Below are 17,803 nucleotides of genomic sequence, written 5' to 3' on the forward strand. Positions count from 1 at the left end.
CCAGATGTATTGCCCACAAATTGCGCCCACTCAGGGATCTCCTCAGTATGGAGGATAGCAATATCTGTGCACTAACAGACTCATGGTTCAGGCTCCCACATGCACACCAGCACTACCAGGTTGTATGTCGTACCATGCTTTCTGACCACATAACTCAGAATGGCCAACACAATTAGGGTGTATCCATATACATCACAGATACACATACCTCCGGGTTGGTAGCACTGCACAAAGCATCACAGACCATACATATGCACCTAACATTGTGCAAATCGGCCTTTTGGTTTGTTGCCTGCTACAGACCACACTTCCCAACTCAGCTACCCCACTCAGCTTTCCTTGGAACATTGGACAATATCAAGGTCTCCCCAAACACCATTATATTGGGTGACGTCAAATACCCACACATTGACTGTGGATAGTACTCAGGCCACAACACCCTCGACCAACAGTTGCTACTATTTCTACACTCATATGCTATGGCACAACCAGTCACCACACCCACACGAGGGGACAACATATTGGACATGATCATCACTGACATGGGGACTCTATGTGCCTCACCTGCGATATACCCCTCATTGCTAAGGGCAGAACATACTTTATCTCACTGGACATCCATATCCCGTCCCCACACCCTTCCTGGGTAATGTTGGTGAACTTCCCATAGGAAAATGTCACACTCCTCCAAACCACGGTGGTATCCTTCAGAGACCCTGGGTCAGTGGTAAGTATGGCTCAGACTGCTGTATCCTTTACATACACATTCTATGGACACCTAGTGGACCGCATGGATCGTTACATCCAAAATAACAACTGGACTCATTCCTGCAATGGCAGTGGACCTGTGTGGTAGACCCCAGCCATTCATACGCTTTACAACAAATGGAGGAAACTACTACATGATAGAGCACAATCCCAGACAGGGAAAGCAGCTGTGATCTGTACTAGCAGACAGCTACAATCACTTGGGTAATTATGTCAGGCACGCTTCTAACAGACAATTGCACTAGACACGTCGGACACTCACAAGGCCTTCTTCAGTTGATTCAGGTACCTGGCTGGACACTCACTGGCATGCTGTGTGTTACTGCATACTGACTACACATACCCTGAACCCACTGACATTGCCATCATCCTGGCAAACAGGTTCAGTCCAGATGTGTCCCCCACATCCCCCCTAAGGTGGTACTGTTCATACCAACAGAGTGTAACCTCCCAGACATCACGAGTAAACAGGTGAGTGCTGCCCCCCCCACAGCAGACATCACAGCATCAGTGGGACCAGACGATGTCCCTGCCTGTGTTGTACACAGCCTTCATGACAGACATAACACTCACATTATGTCACTGTTCAACATAAGAGTTACTGCAGCATATGTACCCATGGAATGGCGAACAGCGATAGTGGTCCCACTCCACTGATTACTGCCACAACAGACCACAGGCAATATTGGCCTAAAAGGCTAATTAGCCTGTTCTGCAAAGCTATGGGGTGTATTGTAATGGGACTCATGCACATAGACATGGGAAACCTACAGACACTGGGTCCTACACATTACAGCATTGTTGTGGGCAGATCTTGCCTGTTGGACCTGTTCATATTCTTTCAACAGTTACCAGGTCCATCAGTGTTGGGATGGTTGTCCACACAGCCTGCCTGGACCTTGCACAACCCTTCAACACAATACCCCACTCGGCCATTATGCATAGGCTCCGCAGCATCAATATCGACACATATCTGACACGATGGATTGCTACCTGGATCAGGGATAGCACCCACATGCCCAGTGTTGCAGGTGCCATGTCTGACTATACACCCATGACACATGGCATCCCACAAGGCTCAGTCCTGGGACCACTCTTGTTCAGTATATATTTGTGTGATGTACAGGCTATCACAGGAGGGCTATGGCTGCCCATGTTCACAGATGACTGCAAACTGGGTGCCATAATCAGTTCTCCTGCTGGCACATACATACTCATACAGGGTCTCACAGAGATAGGTTGAATGGTGCCTGAGCCATGGCCCACGGCTACATGCCATTAGTTGCATAGTCATCCCCTTTGAGAATGACAAAATGCCCACACATTACCACATAGGTTGTGATCCATTACGTACAGTAGTGGCTGTTACGGTTTTGGGGACACAACCTGTTCGTACTCTCGCCTTTGACAATCCTATTGCCATAGTGGTTAGACAGTGTGGGGGGCTGTTTGGCCCAGGCCTATGCTGGTCCTGCTGCAGCTGTTTTCACAGGATCATATTATGTAGCATAGCACATACCATGACAATCTGGGTACATGTAGTTGGTGAGTACTGCAAGGCTCCACCAGATGTGTCCAGGCACCGGAACTGTGACTTGAGCAGCCCAAACACACGCTCGATTACATTTCATGTTTGTTTGTGTGCCTCATTATGGCATTCCTGTTCAGGTGTGTGTGCATTTCTGATGGGTGTCATCAGCCACGGCTCTAGTGCATAGCCAGCATCCCCCACTAGGTGACCATGTGGGATGTCCCCATTGGCAAATGTCTGGTACAGCTGCGTCAGATGCCAGATATGAGAATCATGGTAGCTTCCAGGGCAGCCAGCACAAACATTTAGTATTATGCCCTGGGCATCACACACGACCTGGCAGTTGATGGAGGGGAAGCCCTTGCGGTTGAAGTAGACCCTACCCCGCTCACCGACTGGTGCTTTGATGTGAATGTGCGTGCAGTCTGTTGCACCCACTACCTCAGGGTATTTCGCTATTTGCTGGAAGAGACACATATTGCTAGCCAATTCCTCACGGGAATTGGGGAAATATACATGATCACTGACATGTGCTGACATGGCATCCAGGAACTGGTGCAGTACCCTGGATGCTGATGTCTGTGATATCCTCATCATATCACCAGTTGGTCTCTGGAAGGTACCTGTTGCTAATATTCTTAGGCCAACACATACCTTAGTTTCCACTGGGATGGGTTTCCATCTGTTGGTTCTGTGTGTGAGGCGTGGCCTGCACAGCTCAACAATTTGTTGCAAGAGGTCTCTGTCCACTCTATAGCGCTCCACTATCTCCAGCTCATGTAGCCCCTGGTAGGTAACCGTGGGCCTGTACACTCTTCTCCGTCTCCTCACTGTGGGTTGTCCAGCAGCATTTGCATTATCACCACCCTCAGCATGTTGCATATGTCACCTTATAAGCAATGGCAGCCCCTAACATTTCTTTGTCTCAGTGAAGCTTTTTCAGTTTTCACTTCTATTAGCTTACTGCAGTGTTGCAGTGTCTCTTAAGAGAAACATAATGGACTGTTGTTTGCAGAGTTTTAAGTGCTGGGCTGGGCTTGTGTTCTGCCTGGGTAATTGCCTCTTCTGATTGTTTTCACCTGCTAGCTCTGCTAGTACTCCCTGGTAACTTCCCACTATTTGGTGTGCTTCCTTTTTCCTTTCTGTTTCCTTGGGGGGGAGCGCCGCGCACATAAGCGCAAACACATGCACAGCAGCCAACACACGCGCACACATGCTTACACGGACTAAACCTTGCTTATTCTTGTTAAAACGCGTGCACACCGGCGCAAACGCGCTTACAACTGTTTACACAGCCTTACATATGCTTACTCAAGCCTACATGCACGCACACACGCTAACACGTGCGCACACTGTCTTACTCGGGTTTACTGGTGCGCACACGTGCGCATGCAAGCTCAGCAAGAAACTTTGATGTTATCCATGGCATACACCTAAAATTTCTTGACTTTACCTGGCCTACCTGTTGACACACCTCTTTCACTATTATGTGAATGTAAGTTGACACATGACACTCTGCTCCAATGAGCTTCACTCCTTTCATACATACCTCCCTCGTGATGTCACCTATCTTCTACTCTGTTACACCCCTTATCCTACTCCTACACTCCACTGACTGTGCTCATTTGCTATGTAAACTTGCGATTCACTATCCTAACTCTCATTTGCATAAGATTGCCTACTAATGCTTAGTTACATCTCTTAGACTGAGCTACCCCCTTAGCAACCTCTTTAGCTATAAAATCCACATTTGTGGATCTTAATTATTAATTTTCTGCTTTTAGGGTGCGGCGCGTTTGTGAGGCGCTGTGCTATGGTTAAACCCCGGAGATCGGGATAAAAAAAGTTATTTTATTTTTAATTTGCATCCCTTCCCGTTGCCAATGGCCAGATTTGTGGCCATTGGCATGCTTCTTCCTGTACATGCATGCTTTATTTCCAGCTGACACGGCTCCGTTTTGCTATTTGCAGAACCGTACTCAGTTATCAACTGAGTACGTTTCTGCAAGTAACACTACTCCTACTCGGACAGGTTCGGGTTTCCTGGATCAGAAATTTACCTCATTTGCATAGCTTTCACCTGCAATTGAGGTAATTTGCATATCCCAGCCCTGTCCGTGTAGGACTAGTTTAGATATCTCAGTTGCACTCCCCTACTGGCTGTTCCTGGATCACTCGGCGGACATGTTGGCTGCATGGAGTCTTACTCTACTCTAAGACTCCGTGCAAGCCTTTGTGAATCCGGCCCTAAGTCTTGAACCTGCAGTACAACCCCCCTCCCCATATGTGGGGCTATTTTTGAAATTGTCACACACATTAATCTGATTTTTTTAAAATCTTATCAGGGATGTTTTATTTATGCAATATTTCAGTCCTGTAAGTCAGAACAATTCTGAAATTCACTGTAGATGCAGAATTATTCTTTTATGTCTATCATATATTTCTCCAAGGGAAGACAACTCACAAACAAAATTCCTGCACAACTGAAATAGGGTTTCCACCTGAATGTGATGCCATGAGCCCAGGTTCATTAGTGTCAATTAGGGTGGCGCTTTTAGCAGGGTGTGGTGGCACTTAGTGCACTGTTGCATACTCTACCATTTTGGGGATATGGATAACAAATTAATACATAGGGTCACAATCACCCTACTGAGGGTTAAAGAGGAACAAAGTACCCTTCTGTTTGCAGCATTAAGAGCACTCAGTAGGGAATGTGGCAGATGGCTTACTTCCAGTAAAGCATGCATATATCTGATGTTTGCTACATGTCCCTGTGTAGGGCTATATATAGAAACCCACCAGATGGTGGATGATAGCCCCAGTTTACTGTGCTGATCCTGGTCTGTTACTGGGCTAAGAACTCCCCTGGTATAAAAAGACTCTAGCATGAGAAATACTAGTTTGCCAAGGGGAGTGAAAGAAACTAGCACTAAATGGCTAAGATATCAGAGACAAAAAATGAGTTATCAGCCAAAAAAAAAATGTTTCCAATCATGTCTAGGAAATGCAAAGAAAGAAATAAGTTGACCAGAGTCAATAAATCCAGATAGAAAGATATGAATCAAACTGGAGTCCCATGACTGTACCACTCTTAAGTTATAGTTCATTACCTTGATCAAGAAAACCCACATATCTGAGAGTAACAATAAAAGGTGTCATTAAGAATTCAAAAAAGCCTTGAATTATTTGTGTTATCAGAATCCAGCTGAAGCTCCGACTTTATTGTTTGATTTAGAAAAAAAAAAAACAAAAACAAAAAAAAGAGCAATTAATGAGTGTAGAACTCTACTTCTTTTGTGCATGAAAAGTTTAATGGTGGAACTACCTTGTGTGTGCTGCTTATTAATTAAATATTTTTGTTTGGAAGGAAACGTAATATATATGTGTAAAGTAAGGGTCCCTTATGAAGGTGCTACATGTGTAAGAACTTGGTCTGTTTAGCTTCAACTGCCATCCCCACCCCCATCTCCTCAGGCAATATGTACAATAAATCTGAAGTGACTCTTGTTTGTAGTTATTCCTGTATAATTAAAATACCAGACCACATGGAGAGAAATCCTGTCAAACCTGTATAGTAGCTCCCTGGTGATGTTTGTGACAGAGGAACTAGATAAGACTGCCTTATACTTTCCACAACTGAACAGGTGACGGTGCCTTATTACGTGGGTTGGGGCATTGTGGGAATAATGATGGCACAGAAAAGAAAGAGAAGGGGCAGCAGACCTTAAGAGAGAGAGAGAAAGAAAAAACGTGATAGAGCATTGCCAAGGGCATTTTCTTTGCTGTGGCTGTTTAGTCAAGGTAAGATGCTTTCTGATGGCTCTGAAATATGTTGTTGTCTTTTAAAAAATGAAAAGTGACTTCAGCGTGAGTCACAGTACAAAATGCTGCATGCTGCTCAGTTTGTATGGGGTGCACTGGCAAAACAATGGGAAGGAAGAGAATATAGATTTTGGAATACTGAAAATGGAAGTGACGCACAGGTACCAGCAGGGGGAGCTCTCTTTTAAATGTGGACAGGGATCACTGCTGGAGCATTTGAAGATGGGTTACCAGGACTGAAAATGAATAAAACATAGCAGTAGAAGGTTCCCTGTGGGGCTTCAGCAGAGGGTCTTTTCAGCTGACTTGGGGCTGAGGTCTAGTAACTGTGAAGCAGGACAGCAGCCTCTGAGGCAGTGAGGGTAGTAACTAAGAAACCTGTTTAAGGCGCTGTTTGAGATGTTAAGACTGATGCGATGATAAGGCTGGGTTTCTTGGAAAGATACAAGGAATCAAATGGTCTTATGGCTAATAGCAGAAATGCTTCCAGTGGCTTGCTTGGGCACTGAACAAATTACTTAGAAATGCATTATCAGATATAATTGCTAGCCTGACAATGAGGACCACTTTTATCAGTTTCTGCATTAATTAGTGCACTTATTTAATATTTTGTTTCCCCAACCTACGAACTATAGATTTTGAACTAATATGTGTTTTAAGATTTTTGGATTTGCCAGTGTCTTACAGATATAAAATTACAATAGACAGGATGGTTTGTTACCATCAAAAATCTTGGTTCTAACCTGTTTTAGTCAAATAACTGAGCGGAAATGATTTGGTCTTGGCTCTGATGTGATGTAGCTAAAAGTGTAATAGGTAATTCTGCTCAGTCTTACCGATCAATGAAAGAATTTATAATAGAAGGCACTAAAGGAAATATTTTGGGTAGATTTTTAGCTGCAATGTGCAGCAGTGAACTTTGCATACTGTTATACTTTTTGTAAAAAAACCTCTGCTCACAGATGGAGTTTTGAAACGAAAACATCCATTAATGGAACAAATATACTGCAGGCTTAATGAGGTATTGTACAAGTATCAGTCTATCCTTAGACATGTGATTTGGGGTGGAACACTGACCCCAATGGAACATGCTCAGGCTCAACCAGGGGTACAAAGAAGAAAATACAGAGTACAACATAGCAATATAGGTAATGCAAAACTGAGCAAACATTTTAGTAAAAGTTTTCGTTTGTATACAGACACACACAAACACACCATCTATCTGTCTATGATTATCTATCTATCTCTAATAACTGTAGTGAGGTACTATTAATGCAATCATAGTGAGGAAATGTACCAAACTTGAAACAATATATATAGTTTAATAAAAAACTTGCTTAAACAATTTCTACTGCTGGGAGGGGTGGGGTGTGCTGTGTGTGTGGGGCTGCTGTGTGTGTGTGGGGGTGGGGGGCAATTCATTACCCTGTGTAGGGTCCCATTTGACCATGCTCCAGCTCTGAGTAATATGGAGTAGTACAGCCATCTGACATGACTGATGGTGATTAGTTAAAACAGTAGCATAGCCATGTCTACCAACTAAACTAATGCTCACACAAAATTCTGGGATCTAGATAAATGTTTCTCCTTCAGTTCTCCATGCACAGTCAGTCACTGTATGTCACTGTATGTAGGACTTAATCTGAAAAATCGCGAGGTGCTGGACAATGAATGGGATAGGCAGTAAGTGTATGAAGGTAACAGAGGTACTGTAGTAAATAACTTATAATGTAGTAGTTACTTGCATATAACTTATAATGTATTAGTTAAATGCATATAACTGATAATGTAGTAGTTACTTGCATATAACTTATAATGTACTAGTTAAATGCATATAACTTATAATGTACTAGTTAAATGCATATAACTGATAATGTAGTAGTTAAATGCATATAACTTATAATGTACTAGTTAAATGCATATAAGTTATAATGTAGTAGTTAAATGCATTTAACTTATAATGTACTAGTTAAATGCATTTAACTTATAATGTACTAGTTAAATGCATATGACTTCTAAAGCAGTAGTTAAATGCATATAACTTATAATACAGTAGTTAAATGCATATAACTTATACTAGTTAAATGCATGTAACTTGTAATGTAGTATATGCATGTAACTTACAATGCAGTAGTTAAATGCATATAATTTATAAAATACTAGTTAAATGCATATTTTTTAATGTATTAGTTAAATGCATATAACTTATAACATAGTAGTTAAATACATACAGTATAACTTAGTTAAAGGCATATTTTATAATACACTAGTTAAATGCATATAACTTTTAATGTACTGGTTAAATGCCTATAAGTTATAATCTAGTATAAATGCATTTAACTTATAATGTATTAGTTAAATGCTTATAACATTGACTCCCTTCAAGAGGAATCTTGATGAGTGGATGGGAGATCGTAGGTTTACCCCGGGTATCACTTCTGTGTCACTGTTAGACAGAGGCACAGTATACTAACCTCGAAAAAGGGCATAGCAAAATACATTTAAAATGGGTGGCGAAAGCCAAACACATTCTGGCTAGGCTTATAAATGCCCTAGGGCAGATAGCCTAGTATGAACCTATGAACCTATGAACCTATGTCTAATGTAGTAGCTAAATGCATATAACTTCCAATACAGTAGTTAAATGCATATAACTTATACTTGTTAAATGCATATAAGTTCTAATGTATTAGTTAAATGCATATCATTTCTAATGCACTAGTTAAATGAATATAACTTATAATTTAGTAGTTAAATGCATATAATTTATAATGTACTAGTTTAATGCTTACAACTTCTAATGTAGTAGTTAAATGCATATGATTTATAATGTAGTAGGGGAGTGCATTTCCACTTGGGTTTAAAAGGAACAACGCAAACTAAATTAAAATTTTAGTAAAGCGTTTAATCCAAATTATTTCACAATAACATGAGAAAGACATAGCAAGTTAAGTACAAATAAGTAATAAGTCTTAAATTACAATATAGCATTAGCCTATAACACAATATAGAACTACTTGTTTAAAAACTGATGTACATTAAATGCTGAAGTGAACATTAATTAACATGATAAGTGTACTTATTTACCAATAAGTCTGTGCAGATTAATAGAAGGCCAAATGTCTTTGAAAGCTAATAAAATATGATCAAATGTATGTAAAGACTAGTCAAATGATTAACAGGACACAATGCACTGTTTTGCATGGTCAGTTACTGCATGCTGCAGACTTAAATAAGTATAACAAGCACTACAATGTAACTTCAGCATTAAATAATTATCCACAAAAATGCAAACAGGTTACAAAACAAGATGTTCCTAAAATGTTTCAAAAAGATAAAAGGACTGTCACACTATCCAACAAATCTGCTCTAAATATTTACAGTATGGAGGTCCACCAATCAATCAATGAATGAATCAATCAAACCAGATAAGCCTAAATTCAGACAATCGGCAGTCACATTCCCAAGAAATTCAAGAATGTAACAGCAGTCTAAGAAAGTATATCTATACAGTACAGATATAGAACTATGAGAGTGCGGATTGATGCAGAATCCACCAACTCAAGTGAAAAAAATGTAGTATGTGATCACTACAGGTTACAATGTATCAAATCATAGTAAAGCATATAAGAGAGACAGACCAACTGCACCAGTAAAAGTGCAGCGTATGATGTAACAATGTATTTTCATGGTACTTCATAAGATCAATCACTCCTTTCATCTGCTCTGTCAGATGAAAAAATAATTAGATTGAGATCAGTCACTCCCTTTATGTGCTCTGTCAGATTAAAGTTAATTAGAGTGTTTCTTTTTGTGTTTAAAACCTGTTGATCATTGTTGGTAACAATGGTGGAATTACTGCCCAATTGCGTGATGCCATAATCGCAACCGAAAATAAATGTTTCTTAGGTTCATGGGTTCATAGGTGTTTACTAGGCTAATGACCACAAGGCACTTTTTAAGCCTAGCCATGCATCTCAAATCTCTGACAAGTTCTGATACCTTTGATAAGTGTAAGCAGGAGCTTGGGAGATGAACCATTTACAAGCAGGGGCCTGGGAGATGAACCATTTACAGACTGCCTGTGTCCTTTATAGACATAGGTGCCAAACCAGGGATGAATTTCCTGTTTCTCATCCAGTTGTCCAAGTTACACTTGAACTGAGTTAGGGAGGAACTCTGCTTCACATTGATGGGGAGCCTGTTCCAGAGATGGGATAGTCTCTGGGATACATATCTGTCTCTCCAGCAGGTCCTATTTATATATCACAGGCAAGGTTTAAGTCTTCTGAATGGGTAATTCTGGTGATGTATGTTTTTTGGATATGCAGGAAGTCCATCAGGATGGGGTTTGATAATCCCCATATGCCAGGCACAGATCTCCCCTCAAAAGCCTGTAGGAGACAGAATATAGGGATATGACCTTAAGGTGGTCTGTATAGGACATTTTACTTATGCCTTGTATTATTTTAGTGAGGAACCTCTGTGAATGTTCCAATTGTTGGCAATGCCTGGTTAGGTACATACCAAAGAGGGCATTAGGTGCAATAAATGCCAAATACTGTGGAACAAAGACTTCCTTATAGGTTCATAGGTTCATAGGTAGGTACTAGGCTATCGGCCCAAGGGCCTATGTAAGCCTAGCCAACAAGGTTCCTGGCTTACGCCACTCAAGAAGTTATTTTCCTGTGCCACTGTCGAGCAGAGACACAGAAGTCATCCCTGGGGTGTATTTCCTATTTCCCATACACTCATCAAGATTTTTCTTGAAGAGTGCTAATGAAGACCTTTGCTTGACATAGATGGGTAGCCTGTTCCAGAGTATGGGAAGTCTCTGGGACAGGAATCTATCCCTCCAGCATGCCCTGTTTATTGTGGTAACAAGGTTTAGGTCTCTAGAGCATGTAGCTTGGAGGGATTGGGATTTCTTTAGGTGTAGCATGTCCAACAGCTCTGGGTGTGACATAGCTTTATATGTTAGGCAGAGATCACCTCGGAGTAGGCGATATGCTACAGAGTAAAGCTGGAGTTTTTGAGGCGGTCAGTGTAGGGCATTTGTTTGAGGCCAGTAATCCTCTTTGTGAGGTACTTCTGTGGCCTTTCTAGCTGCTGCAGATGTCTTGTGAGGTACATTCCAAAAAGGGCGTTGTACTCTATAATGAGTGTCAAGTAGAGGGGAACAATGACCTCTTTTTTCCTGGATGAGAACCCTTTTATGATGAGGTGTACCACATAGAAGGACTTCCTGACTACTGTGGCAATGTGACTATCAAAGGAGAGACTACTGTCCACCTGGGTCCCAAGGTCTCTTATCACACATTAAATAGTCCTATTTAATGTGTGATAAGAGACCTTGGGACCCAGGTGGACAGTAGTCTCTCCTTTGATAGTCACATCACCTTGGACTTAGATGCCATGCCTTTGCTTATAAGTTGCGCAGCATAGAATGATTTCCTCACTACTGTAGACATGTGATGGTCAAAGTCTAGATTACTCTCTATCTGTGTCCCTAAGTCCCTGACTACTGAGGGAACTCTAAGGGGTGTTTTGTCAATATGATAATTACCAAGGGTGGATGACTTCCTGAAGGATACTATTATGCATTTATTGGCATTAAGTTTTAGTCCATGGCTTGCACAACAGTTGTTTGTCTGTGTCAGGCCTTCCTGAAGAACATTTGTGTCAGTGTGGGATTCAGTGATAGCTCATAATTTGCAATCATATCTAAATTTAGTCAGCCAGAGACCATTGACATTGGCCTTAACTTCAGAGAAGTAAATGCCAAAAAAGAGTGGTACAAGGACTGATTGATACCCAAAGTACAACTCTTCTCCCTATAGGGCAGCATGTAGACTCTGTGATACTGCCCACAGTTACATTCTTAGCTGGGTTTGAGATGGAAGCACTCAGTATGTTTTTTAGAGGTAGGAGGAATCTCACAGAGACAGAGACAGAACATGCAAACTCCAAACAGGTATTGGCCGGAAGTCAGGATCAAACCTTGTACCTTGCATATGTGAGGTGAAGACTTTAACTGTTATGGCAACTGGTCTTTTGAAGATGAAATGTCTGTAAAGGATCAAAAGGAATGTGGGGGACACTTCATGGATGTGAAACCACCATCAAGTGATGAAGGCGAACACTGCTGTGTTATGCAGCTTTAGAAAGCTCATTTAGATAGTCCTCTGGAAGCTGTGCAAGAATAGATAAAAGTGATTTCTGGGCTGGTGACCTGGTATGTGAAGCAATTTGATATATCTGGTGATGGTTCCAATGAATATTTGATGGAACTGTAACTTGATGTTACCACAGCAGCAGATACTGGTGGGTGTTTGAAATAAGTCGGTGGAGTTAAGCAGCCAAATTGTGCATGTTGACCAGAAGTTGGTGACTTTGAAGGACAAAGCAAGGAAGCATAACTTGAGGCTCTGCTGTCACTGAATGTGAAGAAGGTTTTAACTGTTTGGAATCTGTTAAAACAAAGGAGGCACAGATAGACTCTTTTTTGAAGAGGTCACTGAGCATTAGGAAGACCTAGAGGGTGCCATGATCTGTGGCAGAAAGGGCATATGGTTGACCAATAGTAATTTTGGCTTAGCTAATTACCTAACATGAAAAGAATCAAGTTCAATCATAGTCGTGGCTTCCTGTAAAAGAATAACGGTAGAAAGCCAGTAATGGTGGGTGATTATGCCACAAAGAAAACCATGCAGCAAAGGGCTCTGTTTTTAGTGTTATTAAGAAGTGGAAATTGTGTGAGTTAAGGTACAAGCTGACATTCCCGCTATTACTAAAAGTGCATTTTATTTTGTCAGAAATGCAGCTGTTTACCTCAGAAGTGTAAACAAACGTCTTAAGGTCAAAACAGTGATAAATCTGAAATTTTAGCCAAGTGTATAGATCTAAGAAATACAACTCAAAAGAAACACCAGATATTTTTAATAAAACAACATAAAACAACAAAGCTTTCAGATTACAAATCCTTCATCAGTGTTAATGTGTCTCTACAAAATTCTAAAACCATAATATATAGTCAATTGGACAATCATATGACAACAGCCAGTCTATAAAAACACAAAATGAATTACAATATTCACTAAATTCAATTCATATTCTTATATATATACATTTGCAACACATAATATAAAAACATTTATCATTGTATTTCCTTCTGCTTTTTAATTATTGTTTAATGTTAAATGTTTTTATATTATGTGTTGTAAATGTATATATATATATATATATATATATATATATATATATATAAATATCTGGCATTTCTTTGGAGTTGTATTTCTTGGATCTATACCTCAGAAGTGTAGCCAGGACAGGGAAAAGGGAGGCAGTCACCTCACGTGCTATTCATAAATGATTACTGATACCACATTTGTGCTCAGGGATGAAGTGCCTCAGTGATTCATGTTGTATATTTAAACTGTAGCAGGCCACTTGTTAAATTTGTAGCAAGGGGTTTGCTACAATTTATAAAGAAAAACTTTTTTTTTGGTCCTCAACTCTACTTGTTGGTCCTTATAGGGCTGCAGAAGGCTTCACAGTGCCTAGCCATGGTTCTGGTTTACCTTGGCTCAGTCAACAATGGACAATGGGCAAGTTCTTCAATTTACTTTTCACTATGTTTGTGTAGGATTTCAAGGGTTTTAGAGCATGGGACAAGGAAAGATGGCTGTAAAACCGACACCGTGAGAGGACAGTGACCCTGAGGAAAAAAAGAGGAGAAGGTGGTGTTGGCCTACTCCATGGCAGCATGCAATGCAAAGAAAGACTACAAATAGTTACCTGAAGCACCTGTGGACAATAATACTTTTTGCTATGAAGTGAGTTCATGAGCGATGCCTAATTGTCATTTCAGTGTTGAAACTGCAAGGTGAAATTATGTGGACATTTATTCTGTACTATGCTAGGGTTATCTGACTAATGTTGCTAAAATTTGTTCAATGACTGGCAACATCACCAGAGTCTCCCTAGTGAATTTGTTGAACTTGCTGTTATAAAGGATACTCCTTATCCTCCTAGTCTGAACTATTGAATTTCTATGACTAAGGGATGTAGCTTTAACATTAGCATGAAAAAGGATCAATTACTAAACTATCTCCTGCTGGAGGAACTCCCATCTCCCATACACCACAGCTTCCATCCCTGCCATAATACTAACACTGCATTTGTAACCTTTATAGATGCTGTCAGTAAAGCCAGAGATAACAGAAAAGTAGTCTGTTCCTTATTTCTAGACTTGTCTAAAGCCTTCAGCATAGTTTGTCACAGCAAACTTCTACTTCAAATGTCCTCACTAGGTTTATCTCGCCCACCCTTCTATGGTTCAAAGACTACTCATCCAGAAATTATTAGTCAGTAAAATGTCACTCCAACCTCTCTTCATACCTCACAGTCACCACCGGTGTACTACAAGTCTCTAGCCTTGGTTCCCTCCTCTTTAACATTCTCACAAACACTCTCCACACATCCACACAACAGACCTTCCTAATACAATTCTCAGATGACCCCATACTCATATGCACATCAGACAACCTGGCACATCTTTAAAAAAATACTCAGGAGGCTTTAACAGCTTTGTAACTCACAAATCATGCTCCCCCCCCCAAAAAAAAAACAAGCCTCTTCTTTATTCCCTAAATACCTCTCTTATGTAAAAACAAAATTTAAAATCCTGTTTCTTAATAACATAATCATTGAAGTCAGTTATCATAGCAAATTATTAGGGAAAATTGTGGACGATAATCTTAATTTTGACCTGCTTAAAGAAAGCTTACAAAAACATAGGGATACTTTATAGAGACTAAAAGCATTCTTACCAATGCAACTAAAACCTACACTTTCCACTACTTACCTCCTCATTACTTTATGGTGCTTCCATCCTTACTAACCTCCAGGCATCTCAAAAAGCAAAATATGGGCAATACTAAAATAAGGGGGCTAAATCTGTGAATTGCCCCTTTAAGAGCCCACCATTGTTTAGCACTAAAAGTCCTAAATTGATTAGAATTACCCCATTAACTAACATATACACAGCTTCTTATCACCTATAAAATTATCCAGCATTCATTTACTCGTTTTCAACTAAATATTATTCTACACAGCTATGTTCCCACTCGGTCATTATGATCTAATTCAGAAAAAACTCCTCTTTGTCCACAAATCTATCATATTTGTCAGGCATGGTCTGTACTCATACCATGTTGCTAAGGCCTGGAACGCTTTACATGTATCCATCAGGTCAATACCCTCCCTCATGTCCTGTAAAACCATTCTGAAAGACTTCCTAGTCAAAATCTGGCTCTGTTCTTGCTCAACCCCAGGGTAAACTATATCTCTAAGTAGTATCAAGTACCTGTTCATACCTTATACCTCCTTACTACCCCTTCTTCAATCACCTCCTTACCTCAATCAGTTTCTCTTCTCTGACTTTCTAAATGTACCATAACCCTATTGTTTCTCTCTGACTTTATATTGCAATTCCTGTTTGTAATAAACTAACTTACTTTTAACTTTTCTAAACTGGATAAAATTTCTCTAAATATTAAATCACTGTTATATTAGTTGTATCTGTTTTTAACTATTATTTTCACACTATGTCTTATTTGGAATAATTATTTAAACTGTAGATGTTTTTGAATGATTTTTGAAGACTGTAAAATTATTGTTCTTAAAATGTTTTTGTAATACGTTGGAGCTTTTCTCTCTGCGCCTCCGGTGAAAACAGTCTCCTACCCAGTTGCATACCTCTCAACCTCTTAGAGCAAGAACTCTGGACCAAGCCATAAATAAAAGTGGGACAAAGGTCCAAAAATAGGGACAAATTTTAAATATTGCTATTACAAACTTAGAAAGTTGATAGAATAACAGGTTTTGCATTAGAATGAATTTTCTGAGGGGTATGCAATCTGAAACTCAGTTGTCTGTCTTTATTTTCTAACTTCAGTCTTTAACGATTTGCCAATAATTTGCCAGAAAACCAGAATTTTATGAAAAATGGACCAAAAATATGAGGTACAAATATTGACATTCTGTGAAAATCTGTACAGTTGAGAGGTATGCCTGGACCTTCCTGTTAATCAAATGTCACTAAATAAATAATGAAAGTTATATACTCCACAAGCATTTAATCACATGCCTGAATGAAGTACCATTTCAGCTCTGAAAATTTAAATATGTTGTTTGGGAAAGTTCTCAAAAAAACATACATGTTAACTCTTAATATGTTATATTGTTTGTTAAAATCATGGAGTATAGTGTTAACAACTGGATTAAATGGAGATGTGTTAAATGTTTTTGGCATATTAGAATTCCGGTCAATATGTGCACATTGAGTATGAGCTTTAAATTCAAAGTGTGCCATAAAATTCCAAGACAGTGTTTTGCACACTTGAAAGGTTTTATTCTAAAATGTGATGGGGCAACTAAAAGTGTGCAGTTAAAGAGTATGTAAGAGTCACACTTGACAATGTAAAGCCAGTAGAAATTGTGGATTTGTAAAATGAAGTTGGTTATTATACTGAGTTATAAGTGAAAGTTCATACCTTGAGAATAATATAGTTTATGCGGGGAAGTTTGTAGACTGGAGATATTTAATTCAGTCCATGTACCAAATGTATGTTTGAATATTGCTTTTATTCTGTGTAACAAAGATATTTTCGAATGTTATATGTTACATATGTGAGACTAATATTACAAGAGTTTAAGAGGGATGTGCTGTAAGGCAGGGAGGTAAAGAGATAGATGTGCTTTGAAGTTAGTTGGCAGATATTAATTCTAAACTGTGTTAAGATTTACACAGTATGTATGACTTATTATTAATACTAGTCAGATAAATGTTTGTTTATAGGGTGTTTTATGGTTAATGCTTGTCAAAGTCTTGTGACATTCATATGCCAGTGCTCCATCTGGGCTGGACTTTTACGGACCTTTGCGTTAGTGTTTGATAGTCTATATTTCATTTGTGTGATTCTTTACTCGTTAATTTCATATCAGTATTTATGACACCTCTAACAGTTTGATGTATTTTTTCGAGGAGTTGAAATTTCCTTGGTTTATGGAAAGAGTGAGATAATGTGTATTTTTTTACAAGTTTAGTATAAATTATATGGTGGCTATGCATATTTCTATTTAAAACTGCATATATTGTGTATGTATATTATATATATACACACACACACACACACACACACACACACACACACACACACACACACACACACACACACACACACATATGGTTTATTATCAAAAACAAGAAAATCACTTACGTGAATGGTGATTTCCACGACAAATAACATTGACTCATACATATTAATTAGGCTGTATAGTCGACGCAACAAAGTTGACAAATTCTGTTGACCATATTTTGTAAATCTCCCATTTACATCAATGCTGTGAGTCCCTGCCCTGTGTACGTCTTTCTAAATGGATGTACACATGAACGTCGACATTCCGACTGTCGCTCCTACCATGTTCGAGGAGGTGGCTGTTGTGCATGTCAGTGTCGACCTTTTGACTGTAAACCATATAAATATATATATATATATATATATATATGTGTGTGTGTGTGTGTGTGTGTGTGTGTGTGTGTGTGTGTGTGCATGGTAATGTTAAGAGATTGTAACACTAGCCACAACACAAACAATAACTCATCTATGAGAAATTTAA

General features: G+C 39.5%; 1 protein-coding gene across 1 annotated transcript in view; it reads left to right on the forward strand.

Annotated features, from left to right (window-relative positions):
- The first annotated feature begins 5,992 nt into the window (after positions 1–5,992).
- The window catches only part of RNF225 (ring finger protein 225), a 353,399-nt gene continuing 341,588 nt past the window's right edge, over positions 5,993–17,803 (forward strand). Inside the window, exon 1 of the mRNA XM_044084346.1 lies at positions 5,993–6,100. The gene's annotated coding sequence lies outside the window, so the exon portion shown is untranslated. The remainder of the gene's footprint in view (positions 6,101–17,803) is intronic.

The sequence above is a fragment of the Protopterus annectens genome, chromosome 9.part0, assembly GCF_019279795.1.
Source record: "Protopterus annectens isolate FY-2018-M chromosome 9.part0, PAN1.0, whole genome shotgun sequence".
Lineage (NCBI taxonomy): Eukaryota > Metazoa > Chordata > Ceratodontiformes > Protopteridae > Protopterus > Protopterus annectens.